Genomic DNA, 23,348 nt, shown 5'->3' with positions numbered 1-23,348 from the left:
ATGCAGAACGTGCCCTCTTTAATACCCATCACCGGGCTAACTCATCCCCCACCCCCTCCCCTCTAGAACCCTCAGTTTGTTTCTCAGAGTCCATAGTCTCTCATGGTTTGTCTCCTCCCATTGTCTTCTATTTAGTAGGTTTTCTTATTGCTTTGATTTAAAATATATTCAAAGATGTTTTATTAATTTTTTATCGAACTTGACTTGCAGGCTCTTATGATATGCTATTCGACTTATTATTGCCTCTTAACCAAGAGCAAAAACAAAAACAACACACCCACACCCACACACACACACACACACATATGTAGATGGATAAATAACACTTAAATGTACAAAATACTATGTAAATATGCATAAATATGCATACTTATACATCTGTACAAAACAGTGAAAATATTAAGACATGGTCAGTGCAATCAGACTGCCAATATTGGAATACTGGCTCCCCTACTTATAGAGTAAGAGAAGCTAGAGCAGGTTAGTTAACCTTACTTTAATTTCCTCTCATATTAAATGGCAAAAGTATTAACACCTACTTCTCATTATTGCTGTCAGATTTAATAGTATTAATAAATATTAAATAATAAATAAGGGAGAATGCAATAAATGATAACTATTCTAATACATAGATAATGAAGTAGAGCTTTCCTTATGACTTTCAATATAATTAATCTAATGAGATAGCTATATAGAACATGTTTTTTATGCTATAGTATTTTAAAATTGGGAAAAGAAAGTGAGTAGATGTTTCAATATATTATCCTGTTGTCACTTAGACCATTGCTATATATTCTTAAATGTTAATCCTTCTTGGGAATTCATAGTAGTGATTATAAGGAATTAACTAAGCATTAGTTTTAAGACTTTATTTGTAATATAGTATCATTTCTGAAAACTAGCCTTCTGCCTATTATTATCATAAACTGCTACATTTATATCTTTTTTTTTAGATTATTTATTTATTTGACAGAGAGAGAGAGAGATAGTGAGAGCAGGAACACAAGCAGGGGGAGTGGAACAGGGAGAAGCAGGTTTCCCACGGAGCAGGGAGCCCGAAGCGGGGCTCGATCCCAGGACCCCGAGATCATGACCTGAGCTGAAGGCAGATGCTTAACGACTGAGCCACCCAGGAGCCCCAATAAACTGCTACATTTAAAGCATCCATTTCCATAGTCAATGATAATAGAATAGTATTGTATGGTGAAAGATGATAGCTACTCTTGTGGTGAGCATAGCATAATGAATAGAGAAGTTGAATCACTGTGTCGTATACCTGAAACTAGTGTAACATTGTGTGTAAGTATACAATAGATAGATAGATAGATAGATAGATAGATAGATAGATAGATAGATAGATAATAGATGATAGATAGATGATAGATAAAATAAAGTGTTCATTGCAATTAACAGCTCCAACTCTCTCAATTTCATCATTCCTGAAAGAATGAAACTGCCACTAACAGTGAGATCCTTAATGCCAAGTACTGTCTGCATAGAGACCATTTTACAGATTACCTGACACACAAAAGGTGATCAGTTAATGTTTGCTAAATGAATCAATAAATAGTTAATTAATGAAGTTACTGGATGCATATGCAAGTACTAGGATTTTTAAATATGTTGCAAATGAAAGGATTCTGGGCAGGCTTCCAAATTTTAGTTGAACTTCTGCTCTGTACCTTTATTTTAAGTTGAGTGAATTCTGCTTATTTATCTAAATGAATTGATCCAAATGTTTCTTTATGCTTCTCAAAAATTAGGTAGCATAACTGAAATAGAAATTTTACCCCCTTTGACATTGATTCTCCATAGTTAACTATTTCCAGAATCCTATGACCTTCAGTAAGGGCAGTGTCACACAGAACAGTTTCTGATTGACACTAGCTCTAGGATATCATTAGTATAATATGCAATTCCTAGTCTGTGGGGTGCTCTATGTGTGTGTGTGTGTATAATAGTATGGTACAGTGCAGAGGAGTCAAATCTGTGATTATATAAATTTGTAAAATAATGGATTAAAAGACACTGCATTGTTATCTCTAAGGGGATTTCTCTCTCTTTTTTTAAAAAAGATTTTATTTTAAATAATTTCTACACCCAACATGGGGCTCAAATTCACAACACCAAGATCAAGAGTCACTTGCTATACTGACTGAGCCAGCCAGGCATCCCTCTAAGGGGATTTCTTAAATGTAATGATTTCTAATATACAATATTAATATCCCAGATTCAGTTAAGAGTATGACATTTTACTAAATTAGTAATACCCAAGAATGCATTTATTATGAGTCTATTTATGTATTTCCCAGTTTATCCGTGTATTTCTATTGTTGACATTTGTTTGTTTCCTAGGAATCAATAAATTTGTTAAGTCTTTGAAACCTAAGCGAGGGAAATACAAGTTTCTTGTGAATATTAATTTGGGGGGCATATATTTGATTGTATTGTGCATATAATATCTGGTCTATTGAAGATGAGATACAGATTTTTTCTAAGAGCAGCTAACAATGAAAGTAGATCCAATGTATTTATTTTAGAGAGTTTGTTTTGATTTAAAAGGATCCTAATATTTCTATATAAGTGTAGACACAAATCTTTTTTTCCTGGGATATATATTTATAGGAATTTTAGCAGGCTAGAAAAAGAAAATTATATAACAGGAATCAATAATCACAGGTTCTCCTCTGTATCACATTCTTATATAGTACAGTTTCTTCTCTTTCATCAATCAAAGTTAGTCTACTCTTCTGCCCAATGTCACAAGGGCACCATCAATCAAAAAGGGATGTTTTCTTGAGCAAGAGAGTATCACAAATGACTACTCACCTGAGAAAACCTTTTATATTATTAGAGATACAAAAGATCCCATTGAATTTTTCTCTAACACAGGGGTTAAGAGACCGGGACTTCTGATTTATCTAAAAGGAGTGAAAATGTTTTAGATTTAATTTTTTTATTTTTTTATTTATTTTTTATTTTTTTTATCTTTTTTTTTTGGTGTAGTGTTCCATGATTCATTGTTTGTTCATAACACCCAGTGCTCCATGCAGAATGTGCCCTCTTTAATACCCATCACCAGGCTAACCCATCCCCCTACCCTCGTCCCCTCTAGAACCCTCAGTTTGTTTTTCAGCGTCCATCGTCTCTCATGGTTCGTCTCCCCTCCGACTTACTCCCCTTCATTCTTCCTCTCCTGTTATCTTCTTCTTTTTCTTTTTCTTAAAATATGTTGCGTTATTTGTTTCAGAAGTACAGATCTGTGATTCAACAGTCTTGCACAATTCACAGCGCTCACCGTAGCACATACCCTCCCCAATGTCTATCACCCAGCCACCCCATCCCTCCCACCCCCCACCACTCCAGCAACCCTCAGTTTGTTTCCTGAGATTAAGAATTCCTCATATCAGTGAGGTAATATGATACATGTCTTTCTCTGATTGACTTATTTCACTAAGCATAACACCCTCCAGTTCCATCCACGTGGTTGCAAATGGCATGATCTCATTCCTTTTGATGGCTGCATTATATTCCATTGTGTATATATATCACATCTTCTTTATCCATTCATCTGTCGATGGGCATCTTGGCTCTTTCCACAGTTTGGCTATTGTGGACATTGCTGCTATAAACATTGGGGTGCACGTACCCCTTCGGGTCCCTAGATTTGTATCTTTGTGATAAATACCCAGTAGTGCAATTGCTGGATCGAATGGTAGCTCTTAATTTCAACTGTTTGAGGAACCTCCATACTGGTTCCTAGAGGGATTGCACCAGCTTGCATTCCCACCAACAGTGTAGGAGGGTTCCCCTTTCTCCGCATCCCCGCCAAAATCTGTCGTTCCCTGACTTGTTAATTTTAGCCATTCTGACTGGTGTGAGGTGGTATCTCATTGAGGTTTTGATTTGGATTTCCCTGATGCCGAGCGATGTTGAGCACTTTTTCATGTGCCTGTTGGCCATTTGGATGTCCTCTTTGGAAAAATGTCTGTTCATGTCTTCTGCCCATTTCTTGATTGGATTATTTGTTCTTTGGGTGTTGAGTTTGATAAGTTCTTTATAGATTTTGGATACTAGCCCTTTATCTGATCTGTCATTTGCAAATATTTTCTCCCATTCTGTCGGTTGTCTTTTCGTTTTGTGGACTGTTTCTTTTGCTGTGCAAAAGCTTTTTATCTTGATGAAATCCCAATAGCTCATTTTTGCCCTGGCTTCCCCTGCCTTTAGCGATGTTTCTAGGAAGAAGTTGCTGCGGCTGAGGTCGAAGAGGTTTCTACCTGTGTTCTCTTTAGGATTTTGATGGACTCCTGTCTCACGTTTAGGTCTTTCAACCATTTGGAGTCTATTTTTGTGTGTGGTGTAAGGAAATGATCCAGTTTCATTCTTCTGCATGTGGCTGTCCAATTTTCCCAACACCATTTGTTGAAGAGACTGTCTTTTTTCCATTGGACATACTTTCCTGCTTTGTCAAAGATAAATTGACCATAGAGTTGAGGGTCCATTTCTGGGCTCTCGATTCTGTTCCATTGATCTATGTGTCTGTTTTTGTGCCAGTACCATACTGTCTTGATGACAGCTTTGTAATAGAGCTGGAAGTCCAGAAGTGTGATGCCGCCAGCTTTGCTTTTCTTTTTCAACATTCCTCTGGCTATTTGGGGTCTCTTCTGGTTCCATACAAATTTTAGGATTATTTGTTCCATTTCTTTGAAAAAAGTGGATGGTATTTTGATGGGGATTGCATTGAATGTGTAGATTGCTCTAGGTAGCATTGACATCTTCACAATGTTGGTTCTCCCAATCCATGAGCATGGAACATTTTTCCATTTCTTTGTGTCTTCTTCAATTTGTTTCATGGGTATTTTATAGTTTTCTGAGTACAGATCCTTTGCCTCTTTGGTTAGATATATTCCTAGGTATCTTATGGTTTTGGGTGCAATTGTAAATGGGATCGACTCCTTGATTTGTCTCTCTTCTGTTTTGTTGGTGTATAGGAATGCCACTGATTTCTGTGCATTGATTTTATATCCTGCTACTTTACTGAATTCCTGTATGAGTTCTAGCAGTTTTGGGGTGGAGTCTTTTGGGTTTTCCACATACAGTATCATATCATCTGCAAAGAGTGAGAGTTTGACTTCCTCTTTGCCGATTTGGATGCCTTTGATTTCTTTTTGTTGTCTGATTGCTGTGGCTAGGACTTCTAATACTATGTTGAATAGCAGTGGTGAGAGTGGACATCCCTGTCGCGTTCCTGACCTTAGGGGAAAAGCTCTCAACGTTTCCCCATTGAGAATGATATTCGCTGTAGGTTTTTCCTAGATGGCTTTTATGATATTGAGGTATGTACCCTCTATCCCTATACTCTGAAGAGTTTTGATCAAGAAAGGATGCTGTACTTTGTCAAATGCTTTTTCTGCATCTATTGAGAGGATCATATGATTCTTGTTCTTTCTTTTGTTAATGTATTATATCATGTTGATTGATTTGCGGATGTTGAACCAGCCTTGCAGCCCAGGGATAAGTCCCACTTGGTCGTGGTGAATAATCCTTTTAATGTACTGTTGGATCCTATTGGCTAGTATTTTGGTGAGAATTTTTGCATCCATGTTCATCAAGGATATTGGTCTGTAATTCTCCTTTTTGATGGGGTCTTTGTCTGGTTTTGGGATCAAGGTAATTGTGGCCTCATAAAATGAGTTTGGAAGTTTTCCTTCCATTTCTATTTTTTGGAACAGTTTCAGGAGAATAGGTATTAATTCTTCTTTAAATGTCTGATCGAATTCCCCTGGGAAGCCATCTGGCCCTGGGCTTTTGTTTCTTGGGAGATTTTTGATGACTGCTTCAATTTCCTTACTGGTTATAGGTCTGTTCAGGTTTTCTATTTCTTCCTGGTTCAATTTTATTAGTTGATAACATCTCTAGGAATGCACCCATTTCTTCCAGGTTATCTAATTTGCTGGCATAGAGTTGCTCATAATATGTTCTTATAATTGTTTGTATTTCTTTGGTGTTGGTTGTGATCTCTCCTTTTCATTCATGATTTTGTTGATTTGGGTCCTTTCTCTTTTCTTTTTGAGAAGTCTCGCCAGGGGTTTATCAATCTTGTTAATTCTTTCAAAGAACCAGCTCCTAGATTCGTTGATCTGTTCTACTGTTCTTTTGGTTTCTAGTTCATTGATTTCTGCTCTGATCTTTATTATTTCTCTTCTCCTATTGGGTTTAGGCTTTATTTGCTGTTCTTTCACCAGCTCCTTTAGGTGTAGGGTTAGGTTGTGTATTTGAGACCTTTCTTGTTTCTTGAGAAAGGCTTGTATTGAAATATACTTTCTTCACAGGACTGCCTTTGCTGTATCCCAAAGATTTTGAACAGTTGTGTTTTCATTTTCATTGGTTTCCATGAATTTTTTTAATTATTCTTTAATTTCCTGGTTGACCCATTCATTCTTTAGTAGGATGCTCTTTAGCCTCCATGTATTTGAGTTCTTTCTGACTTTCCTCTTGTTATTGAGTTCTAGTTTCAAAGCATTGTGGTCTGAAAATATACAGGGAATGATCCCAGTCTTTTGGTACCGGTTGAGACCAGATTTGTGACCTAGGATGTGATCAATTCTGGAGAATGTTCCATGGGCACTAGAGAAGAATGTGTATTCCGTTGCTTTGGGATGGAATGTTCTGAATATGTCTGTGAAGTCCATTTGGTCCAGTGTGTCATTTAAAGTCTTTATTTCCTTGTTGATCTTTTGCTTAGATGATCTGTCCATTTTAGTCAGGGGGGTGTTAAAGTCCCCCACTATTATTGTATTGTTGTCAATGTGTTTCTTTGCTTTTGTTATTAATTGCCTTATATAATTGGCTGCTCCCATGTTCGGGGCATAGATATTTACAATTGTTAGATCTTCTTGTTGGATAGACCCTTTAAGTAGGATATAGTGTCCTTCCTCATCTCTTATTACAGTCTTTGGTTTAAAATTTAGTTTGTCTGATATAAGGATTGCCACCCCAGCTTTCTTTTGGTGTCCATTAGCATGGTCAATGGTTTCCCCCCCCCTCCCTTTCAATCTGGGGGTGTCATTGGGTCTAAAATGAGTCTCTTGCAGACAGCATATTGATGGGTCTTGTTTTTTAATCAATCTGATAGCCTGTGTCTTTTGATTGGGGCATTTAGCCCATTTACATTCAGGGTAACTATTGAAAGGTATGAATTTAGTGCCATTGTATTGCCTGTAAGGAGACTGTTAACTGTATGTTGTCTGTGTTCCTTTCTGATCTTTGCTGCTTTTAGGCTCTCTCTTTGCTTAGAGGACCGCTTTCAATATTTCTTGGAGGGCTGGTTTCGTGTTTGCAAATTCCTTTAGTTTTTGTTTGTTCTGGAAGGTTTTTATCTCTCCTATTTTCAATGACAGCCTAGCTGGATATGATATTCTTGGCTGCATATTTTTCTCGTTTAGTGCTCTGAAGATATCTTGCCAGTCCTTTCTGGCCTGCCAGGTCTCTGTGGATAGGTCTGTTGCCAATCTAATGTTTCTACCATTGTAGGTTACATATCTCTTCTCCCGAGCTGCTTTCAGGATTTTCTCTTTGTCTCTGAGACTCGTAAGTTTTACTATCAGATGTCGGGGTGTTGACCTATTATTATTGATTTTGAGAGGGGTTCTCTGTGCCTCCTGGATTTTGATGCCTGTTTCCTTCCTCACATTAGGGAAGTTCTCTGCTATTATTTGCTCCAATATAACTTCTGCCCCCCCCTTCTTATTCTGGGATCCCAATTATTCTAATGTTGTTTCGTCTTATCGTATCACTTGTCTCTTGAATTCTGCCCTCGTGATCCTGTAGTTGTTTCTCTTTTTCTCAGCCTCTTTATTTTCCATCATTTGGTCTTCTATATCACTGATTCTCTCTTCTGCCTCATTTATCCTAGCATTTAATGCCCCCATTTTTGATTGCACCTCATCAATAGCCTTTTTGATTTCAAATTGGTTAGAGTTTAGTTTTTATTTCTCCAGAAAGGGTTTCTCTAATAACTTGCACGCTTTTTTCAAGCCCAGCTAGTATCTTTAAAGTCATGATTCTGAACTTAAGGTCTGACATCGTACTAATGTCTGTATTGAGTAGGTCCCTGGCAGACGGTACTACCTCTTGTTCTTTTTGCTGAGGTGATTTTTTTCGTCTTGTCATTTTGTCCAGAGGAGAATAGATGAATGAGAGAACCAAATGCTAACAGGTTTACAATGTCCCCAGCAAATATACTGTATACAAATCATAAAAGACCTGAAACCGGGGGAAAAGAAAGGGAAAGAAAGAAAAAAGAAAGAGAAAAAAAAAAGATAAAAACATAACAATACAAAAAAAGCAGAATATGATCAAATATGATCAGGCTAGTGCATAGATCAGTGCCACACACTAGATTTTGGGCGTATTTTGGTCTGTTAGAAAAAAGTGCCTCCTAAAATTTTAAAGGAGGAAAGACATATATGTACAAAATAAGGTTTGATACAATGAAGGGATGGAAGATGACTGTAAAGATGAAAATTATAAAAGGTTTTATAAAAGGACTTGATAAGATAAGAAGTTGTTTGAAAAAAGAAAGAAGATTTAAGAAAAAAAAGGAAAAAGGGAGAGAATGTGATCAGGCAGGAGACTAGAACAAAGCCATACACTAGTGATTTAGGGTATATTTTGATCTGTTAGAAGAAACCGTATCTCAAAATTTTAAAGAGAGAACAACTTATATATATATGCCAAAAATAAGTGTAACTACTATGAAGGGATAAAATATGACTCTAAAAATGAAAAATAAAAAATGTTTTTTTTTTTAAAAGGGATTAATAATATGTTGGTTGAAAAAGGGAAAAAGAAAAATAAAAAAAAACAGTTAACAAAACTTAACTTTGATGAACTAATGAATCATGGTTAAAAAAGGCATGAATTCTATGTGCAGTATTCCCCTAGCGCTGGAGTTCTCCCGTTCTCCTTGATCGGTAAACTTGGTCTTGGCTTGCTGGCTGTTCGTGCTGATCTTCTGGGGGAGGGGCCTGTTGCCGTGGTTCCAAATGTCTTTGCTGGAGGCTGAATTGCCCCGCCCTTGTCGGTCCGGGCTAAGGAAGCTGCTCGGGTTTGCTCTCAGGAGATTTTGCTCCCTGCAAGCTCTCGGTACAGCTTTGGAGGACCAGGGTGAAAATGGTGGCCTCCCAATCTCCGCCCGGAGGAGCCGAGAACTCGGGGCCTCGCTTCCCAGTGCACCCCCAGAGAAAAGCAGTCACTCCCGTCTCCCTGGTCTCCGGCCGCACTCCGTGCTCACCCGGCCTGCAACCGAGCGTTTCTATCTCTGGCACCCGACTCCGTGTGGAGTCTCCAAACCAAGCAGATCCCTACGGTGTGGTTCTGCGCCGCTCCTCCCAGTGGAGAAAGGGGAGTCTCCCCGGCTCTGCTGCTTGTTGGGTCCCTGCTGGTGGAGTAGTGGCCCGACTGGGCCGTGGATCACAGTTTATGGCCACCCCGTGCTGAGAGCCCGCGCCTCGGCTCCGTCTCTGCAGCCAGCTTCCCTACTCCGGTACCTGGGAGCTCTGCCGCACTCAGACACTCCGTCTTTCTGTGACCCCGAGGGTCCTGAGACCACACTGTCCCGGGAGGATTCCACCCCCTGCTTAGCCACTGCAGCGACGTCCCTCCGCGGAGCCGACTTCTAAAAGTTCCGATTTTGTGCTCCGCGGCTCTAGCACTTGCCAGAAGCGGCCGGCGGAGGCCCCTCCCCCGCCATCTATCCTCCCGAATATCGCCTTGGATTCACTTCTCCGCATGACCTACCTTCCAGTAAGTGGTCGCTTGTCTGTTCAGAGAGTTGTTGCTACTCTCCTCTTCGATCTCCTATTGACTTCGTAGGTGTTCTGAATGGTTTGATCCCTATTCAGTTGAATTCCTGAGACGAGATGAAATCTAGGTCTCCTACTCCTCCGCCATCTTGCTCCGCCCCTCCCCCCAGGAGTGAAAATGTTTTATGTCACAAGATTTTGAGGCTCATTGACAGTTAGGCTTATGACTTTAGGGTCATGCTTTGAGGTCCATTGAGATCAACCAAAGATGATCAGTAGAACCAATGTTCTTGGTAATTTGGATTAATTTCTTTACATCTGTGGCATCCCTAATTCCTGATAAATTATGCAACTTTATTAGATATATTTTATATTTTCTTTGGAATAACTTTTGGGAATCTAACATTATTTCTGAATATACATATACCTTCTTGTGTTACACAATATAAAATTAAGGAATAACCAGGGACTTTCCTTACATTGGCTTCTTCATACAAAGGTTAAAGTTTGACCTGATATTTATTTACAATATAGTATATGAGCTTCACCTCTCTTGTTTCCACTGAGTCTTTGATATTTTAGATGTTTCCCTAAGGAAAACATCTAAATCAAACTTTATCAAAGCTGGTTTTTGTCCCATATTCCTATGTTAATGAAGTCCCAGATCATTTTTGTTTCATCCAATGAAGCTTCACATTAATGAATGATGCTTTTGTTTTATTTTTCTTTGGGTGTGAGAGTTCTACTAATTTTGTACTATTCAGTTTCTAGGGAACTTTAAATTTCTACCCCTTGCAACTTTTTTTTTTTTTTTTTACTACTGGTTCTCTAAGAGATATCTCCTTTTCCAAGATATTTCTCTCCTCATGAAACATTGCCTTCCAAGATTACCACCTCTCGTCCCATTCACTTTGAAGTCCTTTCTTTTGGGTTGTTTAGTTGGCACATGTTTGCTCAGTCATATCTCAGACTAGTTCTTGGTATGTGACATACAGGTTGAGATTCTCTTTCTGAGGGCAATTATATCTGTGTTTGCTTCTGCTAAGATTCCACTGCCCTATAGTCTTGCCTGTACAGTGTCTCAGAATAATTGTTTGTCAAGAGCTCTGAACCTAGCACTGTTGATTTTAAGTATTTCCTTTACTTATATATACATTGACATCTGCACTTAGGTATAAATTGAAGTTTAGTGTTTTCTCTCCAATTATGATATAGACATAATTATTTGTTTTCCTTGTTATATGATTTTTTGAAAATTAGGCAGTCAGTATTATCTCATGGGAAACTGGAAATTAAAAGGAACATATTAAATAATTACCTTTAAATCCAGGAACTGTAGCCCAGTTAATCAACTTTATAAATTATTTACATTTTCTTCTATAACTCTTATCTCCTTTACTGCTGAAATGTAAAAGTCTGAGGCTGAAGAATGGATATATGGATTCAGAACCCCTTGAAACTCATCTCCCACATGGAAATAAGCTTTATTATTGTGTTTGTTGTATTGATTCAGGCCCCAGATTTCTGTCAGTGGTTTTCAATTTTGGTGAGGTATTAAAATCTACTTGGAGGATATTTTATGGTACAGTTTCCAAGATCCCAGTCCTACAGATTCTAACTCCATAGGTCTAGAGGAAGAATAGAATTTATGTATTTAACAACTGCTATGAGCTCTTTTTGATGTAAATGTTTCAGAGACCAAACTTTGAGAACTGGAACAAAAGAAATCATTTTTGGATATGTTGGTATAAACCATATGGATATATGGGGGAGGGTAGTATTCTGGACACTGAGAAGAGGCTTTGAGGTTAGAATATGCTGCTACATTGGAGGTTTAGTGATAAAGCCAGTGGATGTGGAGTTGAGTGAACAAAGAAGAGGATATCAGGAGATGAGATTAGAAAAGTAGTCCAGTAGATGTATGTTATATAGAGCCTAGTAGGCTATGCAAATTACCTCTGATTTTATTCTAAATGAGATGGAAAACCATTGGAAAGTGTGGAGCATAAAGTAGACATATGACTTTAGGAATATCAGCTGGTGTATGGAGAAAAGACTAGGAAGAGAGTAGGGTAGAAAGTGGATAAACATTAAAATGTTAATATTATTAAACTCAATTAAATGTAATAGAATTGTCAAGGATGGAAGTATTGGTGGTGAGAAGTGGTTGGAGTCTGAATATATTTGAAAACATAGGAAAATTGTTTTGTTGTTGGATTAGATGTGGGTTGTAATGTTAAAAGGTAAGTTTAGAAATACCCCAAGGTATTTTGACTGAGAAATTAGAAATATGCTGTTGCCATTTACTGAAATACAGAAAATCTGAGATGAATCAGATTTGGGTATTAGTGGTTAAGAGCTTGATTTGGAATATATTGTCTTGAAGATGTTTACAAGGCATTCAAGTCTATATGTCTAGGAACAATTGGTTATAAGAATCTGGAGTTGTGGAAAGGGTCAGGATTAAAGATATACATTTGGGAATTATCAGATGATATATGTAAAGCAATAAATTTTGATAAACCTCCCTAGGGACTGGAAACTCTGAAGACTTAATTGCTGTAGGTTTACAGATCAACATATAGAAGAACTGGATGAAAGAGACTGAGAATGTATGAATAGAACCAAAAGAGAATCACACACAGGCTGAAGAAAGGATATCCTATTTATTAATTACATCAAATTCACTTAAATGTCCACTAAAATGAGAACTGAGAATTGAGCAATTGATTTGGTAGCATCGAGATTATCAGTAACATTGACAAGAGCAGGGCGCCTGGGTGGCTCAGTCGTTAAGCGTCTGCCTTTGGCTCAGGTCATGATCCCAGGGTCCTGGGATTGAGTCCCACATCAGGCTCCCTGCTCAGTGGGAAGCCTGCTTCTCCCTCTCCCACTCCCCCTGCTCGTGTTCCTGCTCTAGCTGTCTCTCTCTGTCAAATAAATAAATAAAATCTTAAAAAAAAAATTGACAAGAGCAGTAGGAAAGAAAAAAAGCCTCTAAATGTGTGGTTTCAAGAGTGAATGTAAAGAAGAAAATAAATTTAAATGGGGAATAAATTAGACAGGCTGTGGAGCAAGATGATGGAGGAGTAGGAGACCTGGATTCCGTCTGGTCTCAGGAATTCAGCTGGATAGGGATCAAACCATTCTGAACACCTACGAAGTCAACAGGAGATCAAAGAAAAGAATAGCAACAACTCTCTGAACAGAAAATGACCACTTTCTGGAAGGTAGGACACGCGGAGAAGTGAATCTGAGGCGATATTTGGGAGGATAGATGACGGGGGAGGGGGCCTCCATCAGCCACTTCTGGCAAGTGATAGAGCAGCGGAGCACAAAATCAGAACTTTCGGAAGTTGGCTCCGCTGAGGGACGTCGCTCCAGTGGCTAAGTGGGGGGGTGGAACCCTTGCGGGACAAGGTGGTCTCAGGACCCTCGGGGTCACAGAAAGACCGGGGGTGCCTGAGTGCGGCAGAGCTCCCAGGTATCAGAGCGGGGAAGCCGGCTGCAGTGACGTAGCCAAGGTGCAGACTCTCAGCTCGGGTTTGTCGTAAACTGTGATCGGTGACACAGTTGGGCCACTGCTCCTCCAGCAGGGACGCAACAAGCAGCAGATCTGGGGAGACTCCCCTTCCTCCCCTGGGAGGAGCGGCGCGGGAGCCCATCACAGGGATCTGCTGGATTTGGAGACTCCACACTGAGTCAGGTGCTAGAGATAGAAATGCTCGGTCAGAGGCCGAGTGAGCACAGAGTGCGGCTGGAGACCGGGGAGACAGGAGTGATTGACTGCTTTTCTCTGGGGGCGCACTGAGGAGCGGGGCCCCGAGTTCTCGGCTCCCCCAGGGCAGAGATTGGGAGGCCACCATTTTCACTCTTGTCCTCCACAGCTGTACCGAAAGCTTGCAGGGAACAAAAGCTCCCAAGAGCAAACCCGAGCAGATTACTTATCCAGGACCAAAAGGGCGGGGCAATTCCACCTCTGGCAAAGACATTTGGGAACCACAGCAACAGGCCCCTCCCCCAGATGATCAGCAAGAATAGCCCCCAAGACCAAGTTTCCCAATCAATGAGAATGGCAGAACTCCAGGACTAGGGGAATACTGCACATAGAATTCATGGCTTTTTTCCCATGATTCTTTAGTCTTTCAAAGTTAATTTTTTTAACTGTCTTTTTTTTTAATTATTTTTTCCCTTTTTCAACCAACATTTTATGAATCTTTTTTTAAAAAATATTTTTATTTTTCATTTTTAGAGTCATATTCTATCCCTTCATAGTAGTTACCCTTATTTTGGGCATGCGCATATATATATATATATATATATATATATATATATATATATATATATATATATATGTAAGTTGTTCTCTCTTTAAAATTTTGAGATACAGTTTCTCCTAACATATCAAAATATACCCTAAATCTCTAAGGTATGGCTTTATTCTAGTCTCCTGCCTGATGACATTCTCTCCCTTTTTTTTCTTTCTTTCTTTTTTTTTTAATCCTCTTCTCTCTCTTTTTTAAACAACTTCTTATCTTATCAATTCCTTTTATAAACTTTTTTATAATTTTCATCTTTACAGTCATATTCCATCCCTTCATCATATCAACCTTTATCTTGTACATATATAGTCTTTCTTTCTTTAAAATTTTGGGAGGCACTTTCTTCTAACAGACCAAAATACACCCAAAATCTAGTGTGTGGCACTGATCTATGGACCAGCCTGATCATATTTGATCATATTCTGTTTTTTTTGTTTTGTTCTGTTTTTCTTTGTTTTTATCTTTTTCTTTTTTTTCTCTTTCTTTTTTCTTTCTTTCCCTTTCTTTTCCCTTGGTTTCAGGTCTTTTCCAATTTGTTTAGAGGATATTTTCTGGGGACATTGTTACCCTGTTAGCATTTTGTTCTCTCAGTCATCTATTCTCCTCTGGACAAAATGACAAGACGGAAAAAATCACCTAAACCAAAAGAACAAGAGGTAGTACCATCTGCCAGGGACCTACTCAATACGGATATTAGTACGATGTTGGACCTAGAGTTCAGAATCATGATTTTAATGATACTAGCTGGGCTTGAAAAAAGCATGGAAGTTATTAGAGAAACCCTTTCTGGAGAAATAAAAGAACTAAAATCTAACTAAGTCAAAATCAAAAAGTCTATTAATGAGGTGCAATAAAAAATGGGGGCACTAACTGCTAGGATAAATGAGGTAGAAGGGAAACAGTGATCTAGAAGACCAAATGATGGATAATAAAGGAGCAGAGAAAAAGAGAGATAAACAACTATAGGATCATGGGGCCAGAATTTGAGAGAGAAGTGATACGATAAGATGAAACAACATTAGAATAATTGGGATCCCAGAAGAAGAAAGAGAGAGAGAGAGGCAGAAGGTATATTGGATTAAATTATAACAGAGAACTTCCCTAATGTGAGGAAGGAAACAGGCATCAAGATCCAGGAGGCACAGAGAACCCCTCTCAAAATCAATAATAATAGGTCAACACCCCGACATCTAATAGTAAATCTTACGAGTCTCAAAGACAAAGAGAAAATCCTGAAAGTAGCTCAGGGCAAGAGATCTGTAACCTACAATGGTAGAAACATTAGATTGGCAACAGACCTATCCACAGAGCCTGGTGGGCCAGAAAGTACTGGTATATCTTCAGAGCACTAAATGAGAAAAATATGCAGCCAAGAATACTATATCCAGCTAGGCTGTCATTGAAAATAGAAGGAGAGATAAAAATGAACCAGAACAAACAAAAACTAAAGGAATTTGCAAACACGAAACCAGCCCTACAAGAAATAATGAAAGGGGTCCTCTAAGCAAAAAGAGAGCCTAAAAGCAGCATAGACCAGAAAGGAACACAGACAATATACATTAACAGTCACCTTACAGACCACACAATGGCAATAAATTCATATCTTTCCATTGTTACCCTGAATGTAAATGGGCTAAATGCCCCAATCAAAAGACACAGGCTATCAGATTGGATTAAAAACAAGACCCATGGATATCCTGCCTGCAAGAGACTCATTTGAGACCCAAAGACACCCCCAGATTGAAAGGGAGGGGGTGGAAAAACCATTGACCATGCTAATGGACACCAAAAGAAAGCTGGGGTGGCAATCCTTATATCAGACAAATTAGATTTTAAACCAAAGACTGTCATAGAGATGAGGAAGGACACTATATCCTACTTAAAGGGTCTATCCAACAAGAAGATCTAACAATTTTAATATCTATGCCCCGAACATGGGAGCAGCCAATTATATAAGGCAATTAATAACAAAAGCAAAGAAACACATTGACAACAATACAATAATAGTGGGGGACTTTAACACCCCCCTGACTAAAATGGACAGATCATCTAAGCAAAAGATCAACAAGGAAATAAAGACTTTAAATGACACACTGGACCAAATGGACTTCACAGACATATTCAGAACATTCCATCCCAAAGCAATGGAATACACATTCTTCTCTAGTGCCCATGGAACATTCTCCAGAATTGATCACATCCTAGGTCACAAATCTGGTCTCAACCGGTACCAAAAGACTGGGATCATTCCCTGCATATTTTCAGACCACAATGCTTTGAAACTAGAACTCAATCACAAGAGGAAAGTCAGAAAGAACTCAAATACATGGAGGCTAAAGAGCATCCTACTAAAGAATGAATGGGTCAACCAGGAAATTAAAGAAAAATTTAAAAAATGCATGGAAACAAATGACAATGAAAACACAATTGTTCCAAATCTTGGGATGAAGCAAAGGCAGTCCTAAGAGGAAAGTATATAGCGATATTTCTCAAGATAGTATATTTCTCAAGAAACAAGAAAGGTTTCAAATAGACAACCTAACCCTACACCTAAAGGAACTAGAGAAAAACAGCAAATAAAGCGTAAACCCAGCAGGAGAAGAGAAATAATGAAGATCAGAGCAGAAATCAATGAAATAGAAACCAAAAGAACGGTAGAACTGATCAACGAAACTAGGAGCTGGTTCTTTGAAAGAGTTTCCAAGATTGACAAGCGCCTGGCCAGACTTATCAAAAAGAAAAGAGAATTGACCCAAATCAACAAAATCATGAATGAGAGGAGAGATCACAACCAACACGAAAGAAATACAAACAATTATAAGAACATATTATGAGCAACTCTATGCCAGCAAATTAGATAATCTGGAAGACATGGATGCATTCCTAGAGATGTATCAACTACCAAAACTGAACCAGGAAGAAATAGAAAACCTGAACAGACCTATAACCACTAAGGAAATTGAAGCAGTCATCAAATATCTCCGAAGAAACATCATGGATCGGAAGAACAAATATTGTGAAGATGTCAATGCTACCTAGAGCAATCTAATCATTCAATGCAATCTCCATCAAAATACCATCCAGTTTTTTCAAAGAAATGGAACAAATAATCCTGAAGTTTGTATGGAACCAGAAAAGACCATGAATAGCCAGAGGAATGTTGAGAAAGTAAAGCAAAGCTGGTGGCATCACAATTCCAGACTTCCAGCTCTTTTACAAAGCTGTCATCATCAAGACAATATGGTACTGGCACAAAAACAGACACATAGATCAGTGGAACAGAATCGAGAGCCCAGAAATGGACCCTCAATGCTATGGTCAACTCATCTTTGACAAAGCAGGAAAGAATGTCCAATGGAAAAAAGACAGTCTCTTCAACAAATGGTTTTGGGAAAATTGGATAGCCACATGCAGAAGAATGAAACTGGACCATTTCTTTACACCACACACAAAAATAGACTTAAAATGGTTGAAAGACCTAAACGTGAGAGAGGAGTCCATCAGTATCCTAAAGCAGAACACAGGCAGCAACCTCTTCGACCTCAGCTGCAGGAACTTCTTCCTAGAAACATCGCCAAAGGCACAGGAATCAAGGGCAAAAATGAACTATTGGGATTTCATCAACATAAAAAGCTTTTGCACAGCAAAAGAAACAGTCCACAAAACCAAAAGACAACCGACAGAATGGGAGAAGATATTTGCAAATGACATATCAGAAAAAGGGCTAGTATCGAAAATCTATAAAGAACTTCTTAAACTCAACACGCAAAGAACAAATGATCCAATCAAGAAATGGGCAGAAGGCATGAACAGACATTTTTCCAAAGAAGCCATCCAAATGGCCAACAGACACATGAAAAAGTGCTCAACATCGCTCAGCATCAGTGAAATCCAAATCAAAACCTCAATGAGATACCACCTCACACCAGTCAGAATGGCTAAAATTAACAAGTCAGGAAATGCCAGATGTTGGCAGGGATGAGGAGAAAGGTGAACCCTCCTACACGGTTGGTGGGAATGCAAGCTGGTGCAACCACTCTAGAAAACAGCATGGAGATTCTTCAAAAAGTTGAAAATAGAGCTACCATACGATCCAGCCATTGTACTACTGGGTATTTACCCCAAAGATAGAAATGTAGGGATCCGAAGGGGTACGTGCACCCCGATGTTTATAGGAGCAATGTCCACAATAGCCAAACTGTGGAAAGAGTCAAGATGTCCATCGACAGATGAATGGGTAAAGAAGAAGTGGTATATATATACAATGGAATATTATGCAGCCATCAAAAGTAATGAGTTCTTGCCATTTGCAACAACGTTGATGGAACTGAAGGGTGTTATGCTGAGTGAAATAAGTCAATCAGAGAAAGACATGTGTCATATGACCTCACTGATATGAGGAATTCTTAATCTCAGGAAACAAACTGAGGGTTGCTGGAGTGGGGTTGGGGTGAGAGGCATGGGGTGGCTGGGTGATAGACATTGGGGAGGGTATGTGCTATGGTGAGCGCTGTGAATTGTGCACGACTGTTGAATCACAGATCTGTACCTCTGAAACTAATAATGCAATATATGTTAAGAAAAAGAAAAAGAAGAAGATAGCAGGAGGGGAAGATTGAAGGGGGGGAAATTGGAGGGGGAGACGAACCATGGGAGACGATGGACTCTGAGAAACATACTGAGGGTTCTAGAGGTGAGGGCAGTGGGGGGATGGTTTAGCCTGGTGATGGGTATTAAGGAGGGCATGTTCTGTGTGGAGCACTGGGTGTTATACACAAACAATTAATCATGGAACACTACATCAAAAAGTAATGATGTAATGTATGGTTATTAACATAACAATAAAAAATTTAAAGGAGAATTAATTAGAGATACAATGTTTTAAAAAGTTAACTTTTTAAATCCTATAGAAGCACGTCAATTAGGACACAAATTTCAAAAACTACACTGAAAGGGACAGGATTTCTTTTTTCTTTTTTTTTTCTTTGACGTTAAAAGAAAAGTTTGTCTTTGTTTAGGAGAATGTGGATAAATTTTTAAATAGGGATGAGATATAACAAAATCAAGATCCACTATCTCTGCATTTTTGACATCTTTATTAGTGAGTCAAAATGAGGCAAACAATTTGTGTTTTAAATATATATAGGTTATGCCTCTTATAAGAGTTTTTGTTTGAAGGATCAGAAATAGTCTGTGAAACATAGATTTTTACTGTTATATGTTCCCTCTTTCTTTGTGTTCTATTCTAAAGGCAGAGAAGACAAATCCTGTCATCACAACAGCATTGCTAGAGTAACAGAGATAAAATCCTCATATTATGTGACTCTTCTCAAAATGCAATTTGTAGGGGCACCTGGTGGCCCAGTCATTAAGTGTCTGCCTTCGGCTCAGGTCATGATCTCAGCAGGATCCTGGGATCGAGTCCCGCATCGGGCTCCCTGCTCTGCGGGAAGCCTGCTTCTCCCTCTCCCACTCCCCCCTGCTTGTTTTCCTACTCTAGCTATCTCCCTCTCTCTCTGTCAAATAAGTAAATAAAATCTTAAAAAAAAGTAATTTGTATTTTTCATACCCTGCTAACTGGTTCTTGAAGATTTTTAAAAGATTTTATTTATTTATGTATTTACTTGAGAGAGAGAGCATAAGCAGAGGAGGAGCAGAAGGGGAGGTATACGCAGACTCCACGCTAAGTGCAGAGCCTAACCAAGGGCTCAATCCCAGGCCCCTGACATCATGACCAGAGCAGAAATCAAGTGTGAGACTCTCACCTGACTGAGCCTCCCAGGTGTCCCAGTTATTAGAGAGTTTTAAATGGCTTCTTTAAGCACAAGTTTTATTTTGTTTTGTTTTGAAGGGTAAAGATAGGAGGCTTTACTAATATAATTAATTGAATGTGAATTGTTTGGCATTTCAAAAGAAAATAATACCCGATGCCAGCTTAAACTAATTTCAAAGGTGCCAGGACAAGTTGTTTTAATAGTAGCAGGCAAGACAAACTGAGGGTTTTAGAGGGGTTGCATGGAGCACTGGGTGTTATACACAAACAATGAATTAAGAACATTATATCAAAAAATAATGATGTACTGTATGGTAAGTAACATTACATAATAAAAAATAAATAAATAATAAAAGCAAAAAAAAATAGTAACAGGCAAGGTTAGCTCCATTGAACATTTCTTTTCTCCCTGGTATTTTTAATCTGTGAACAGGTATAATAGAAATGAAGAAGAAAAATCGGTGTTCTAAGATGGCTGACTGAGCCAGCAAGGCAGTCCCAGTCCCTGCCCCACTTCCCAAGCATGCCAAAAGCGCCAAGTGTGCAGAAGTAGAAGTGTATAAATTACCCCTTTGTTTGTGTTCGGGGCTCAGACCTTTGGAGATCATTCTCCTCTGAGCCCGCCGACATTAAGTAAACCTCCTATCCTCCAAGATCTCGGAGTGCCGCTTGGTTCTTCTGTCGGGTGATCCAATCCAGGTTCTGTAACAGAAAGACTACTGAAGTATGTTTCTGGAACAGTGGCAATGAAATTCTGTACAGGCATGGTTTAAACTTTGAGTAATGGGAACTATTCCTTCAAAAGACTAAAGGTTTTTTAAAGACTTTTTTTTCTTCTCTCATTAAATTATCCTGGAACACTTGCAGCATATCAGTTGATCCTATGTGTAAGGATTTATATATTGATCTCAATTCTATTTTATTGATATACACAAAAGTACTGGTATTTTGATAAGAATTGTGTTGAATTTGAAGGTAAATTGGGCAATTATTGCTATTTTTAAAATGTTGTCTTCCCATTCATGAACACAGAATATCTTCCACTTACCTAGATCTTATTTAATTTCTTTCAACAATGTCTTATAGTTTTCAATGTAAAAGTCCTATAATTTTTTTTGTTAAATTTATTCCTAGGTATATTATTCCTTTTGCTGCTATACAAATGAGATTGCTTTATTAGTTCATTTTTGAGTTGATTATTACTAGTGCATAGGAATATAATTACTTTGTGTATTTATCTCGTATCCTACCATGCTGTCCAACTCATTTCTTAATTCTAACAGTTTGTTTTATTTAGTAGATTCCTTATGATTTTGTATTTATTTGATCATGTCACCTTCAAATAGACATAGTTATAATTCTTCCTTTTCAATATTGATGCCTTGTATTTCTTTTTATTGCCTAATATTTCTTCTAGAACCGTTAATAGAATGTTAAATACGTATGGCAAGAATGGGCGTTCTTGTTTTGTTCCTCAACTTAAGGGGAAAGCATTCAGTCTTTGCCATTAAGTATAAGGTAATTATAGGTTTTTCAAAGATCCCTGCTATTCAGTTGAGAGAGTTCCCTTGTAGTCTTGGCTTGTTGAATGTTTTTTATCATAAAAGGTACTGGACTTTTTTAAATTGTTTTTTATGTGAATTCAAGTTTCTCTTCAATGGCCTAACATTTCAATCTGAAGGACTTCCTTAGTATTTCTTTTAGGGCCGTTTACTCTCAGTTTTTATCCAACAGTGTCTTAATTTCTTTTCCTGCTTTTGCATTTTTCTCTATCTTTGATTTTTGTCAATTGGACTATGATATGTCTAGATGTGGATAACTTTGAATTTCTCCCTTTTGAAGTTCGTTGAATTTCTTTAATGTATCATTTAACATTTGTCATCAAATTTGGGAAGTTTTTGGCCATTATTCCTTCAAATATTTTCTGAGGGACTCTCACTGTGCATATGTTGGTGTACTTTTCACAGGTCTATGAGGCCCTGTTTATTTTTCTTCATTAGTTTTCTCCTGCATCTTAGATTTAAAAATCACTATTGAGCTATCTTCATGCTTACTGATTTTTTTCTGCCCACTGAAATTTTTTTCTTGCCCAAAGTACGACTCTAGTGGATATACTATTTGGTTATTGGATTTTCCACTGCAGAATTTTATATGGTTAATTTTTACAATTTCTGTCTCTCTCTCTTTTTTTTTAAAGATTTATTTATTTATTTTGGAGAGAGAGAGAGAGAGAGAGAGCACGAGCAGGGGGAGGGACAGAGGGAGAAGGAGAGAATCTTCAAGCTGACTCCCCGCAGAGCACAGAGCCTGACTCGGGGGTCCATCCCAGGACCCTGAGATCATGATCTGAGCTGAAAACAAGAGTTGGATGCTTAACTGACTGAGCCACCCAGGTGCGCCTCCAGTTTCTGTCTCTTTAATGTTGTGGTCTGTTTTGTGAGACATTTTTGGCATACCTTCTTTAGATGTGGTTTTCTTTAGTTCTTTGGACATGTTTATAAAAGCTTAAAGTTTTTGTCCACTAAGTTCAAAGTGTGAGCCTCCTGAGTGATATTTTATCTGTCTTCCCCCCCCCCCATATATATGGCATATTTTTCTGTTTCTGTTTCACATCTCATAATTTTTTGAACACAGGATATTCTAACATAACAACTCTGGTGTCAGCTTTCTCTACTCTCCCCCTAACCTCCAACGTTTTTTGTTACTCTATTTTTATATATATATATTTTTTCCTCTCCATTTTTCCTGTTTATTTGTTTGTCAACTGTACTGGACTACTTCTATAGATTCTGTGTGCCCTGTAGTTTGTGGCCATTGAGTTTTTTATTAGCTAGTTGTCATTATTGTTGTTAAGTTCTTGTTTTCCCTTTTAAGCCTGGTTTCTTGTGCGGTACACCTAGGTCAGTATACTTTTGTGTTCATCCAATGATTAGTCAGAATATTTCTTTAATTACTTTGCCTATAGGTTTTCTACCCTTTGCAAAGGGATCTATGTGAGAAGAACACCTTCAAACTTGGAGCAGTTTATGACAGCCTTAACTTTCACTGCCTGCTTGTGTAGTGTCTCAAGGTCAGCCTTCTCCTTTCTCATGTTTTTTCCTGGGCAGGCACACAGCCTTGCACATATAACAAACATTTTAGATCTTCAGGTATATGTTGGACCTTTTTAAAGTTCCCTATTGTTATCTCATTCTCCAGACTTTTCTTTTAAATTTCTGGCCAAACTACTCCAACTGAAATCACAGCTGTAAGCAGCTGAGATGTTGACAGCAATTTTATTTTGTTTGAGTAATGCCTTAGAAGTTGGCTCACTGTACCTTGCTCATCTGAGGTCTGTGTCAAATGAAATAGGCACCACACCTTGAGCAGAGATTTTCCAGGAATCTGAGAGTGTGGACAAAATGTTGACTGTGCCATGGGGATGGTGTTTTTAATGGAACTCCAAAA

This window comes from Eumetopias jubatus, unplaced genomic scaffold (assembly GCF_037043125.1).
Source record: "Eumetopias jubatus isolate StellerSeaLion01/CBP00866 unplaced genomic scaffold, mEumJub1_p1.0 scaffold_15, whole genome shotgun sequence".
Lineage (NCBI taxonomy): Eukaryota > Metazoa > Chordata > Mammalia > Carnivora > Otariidae > Eumetopias > Eumetopias jubatus.
The sequence above is the reverse complement of the archived record's forward strand: the minus strand, read 5'-3'. Positions refer to the sequence as shown.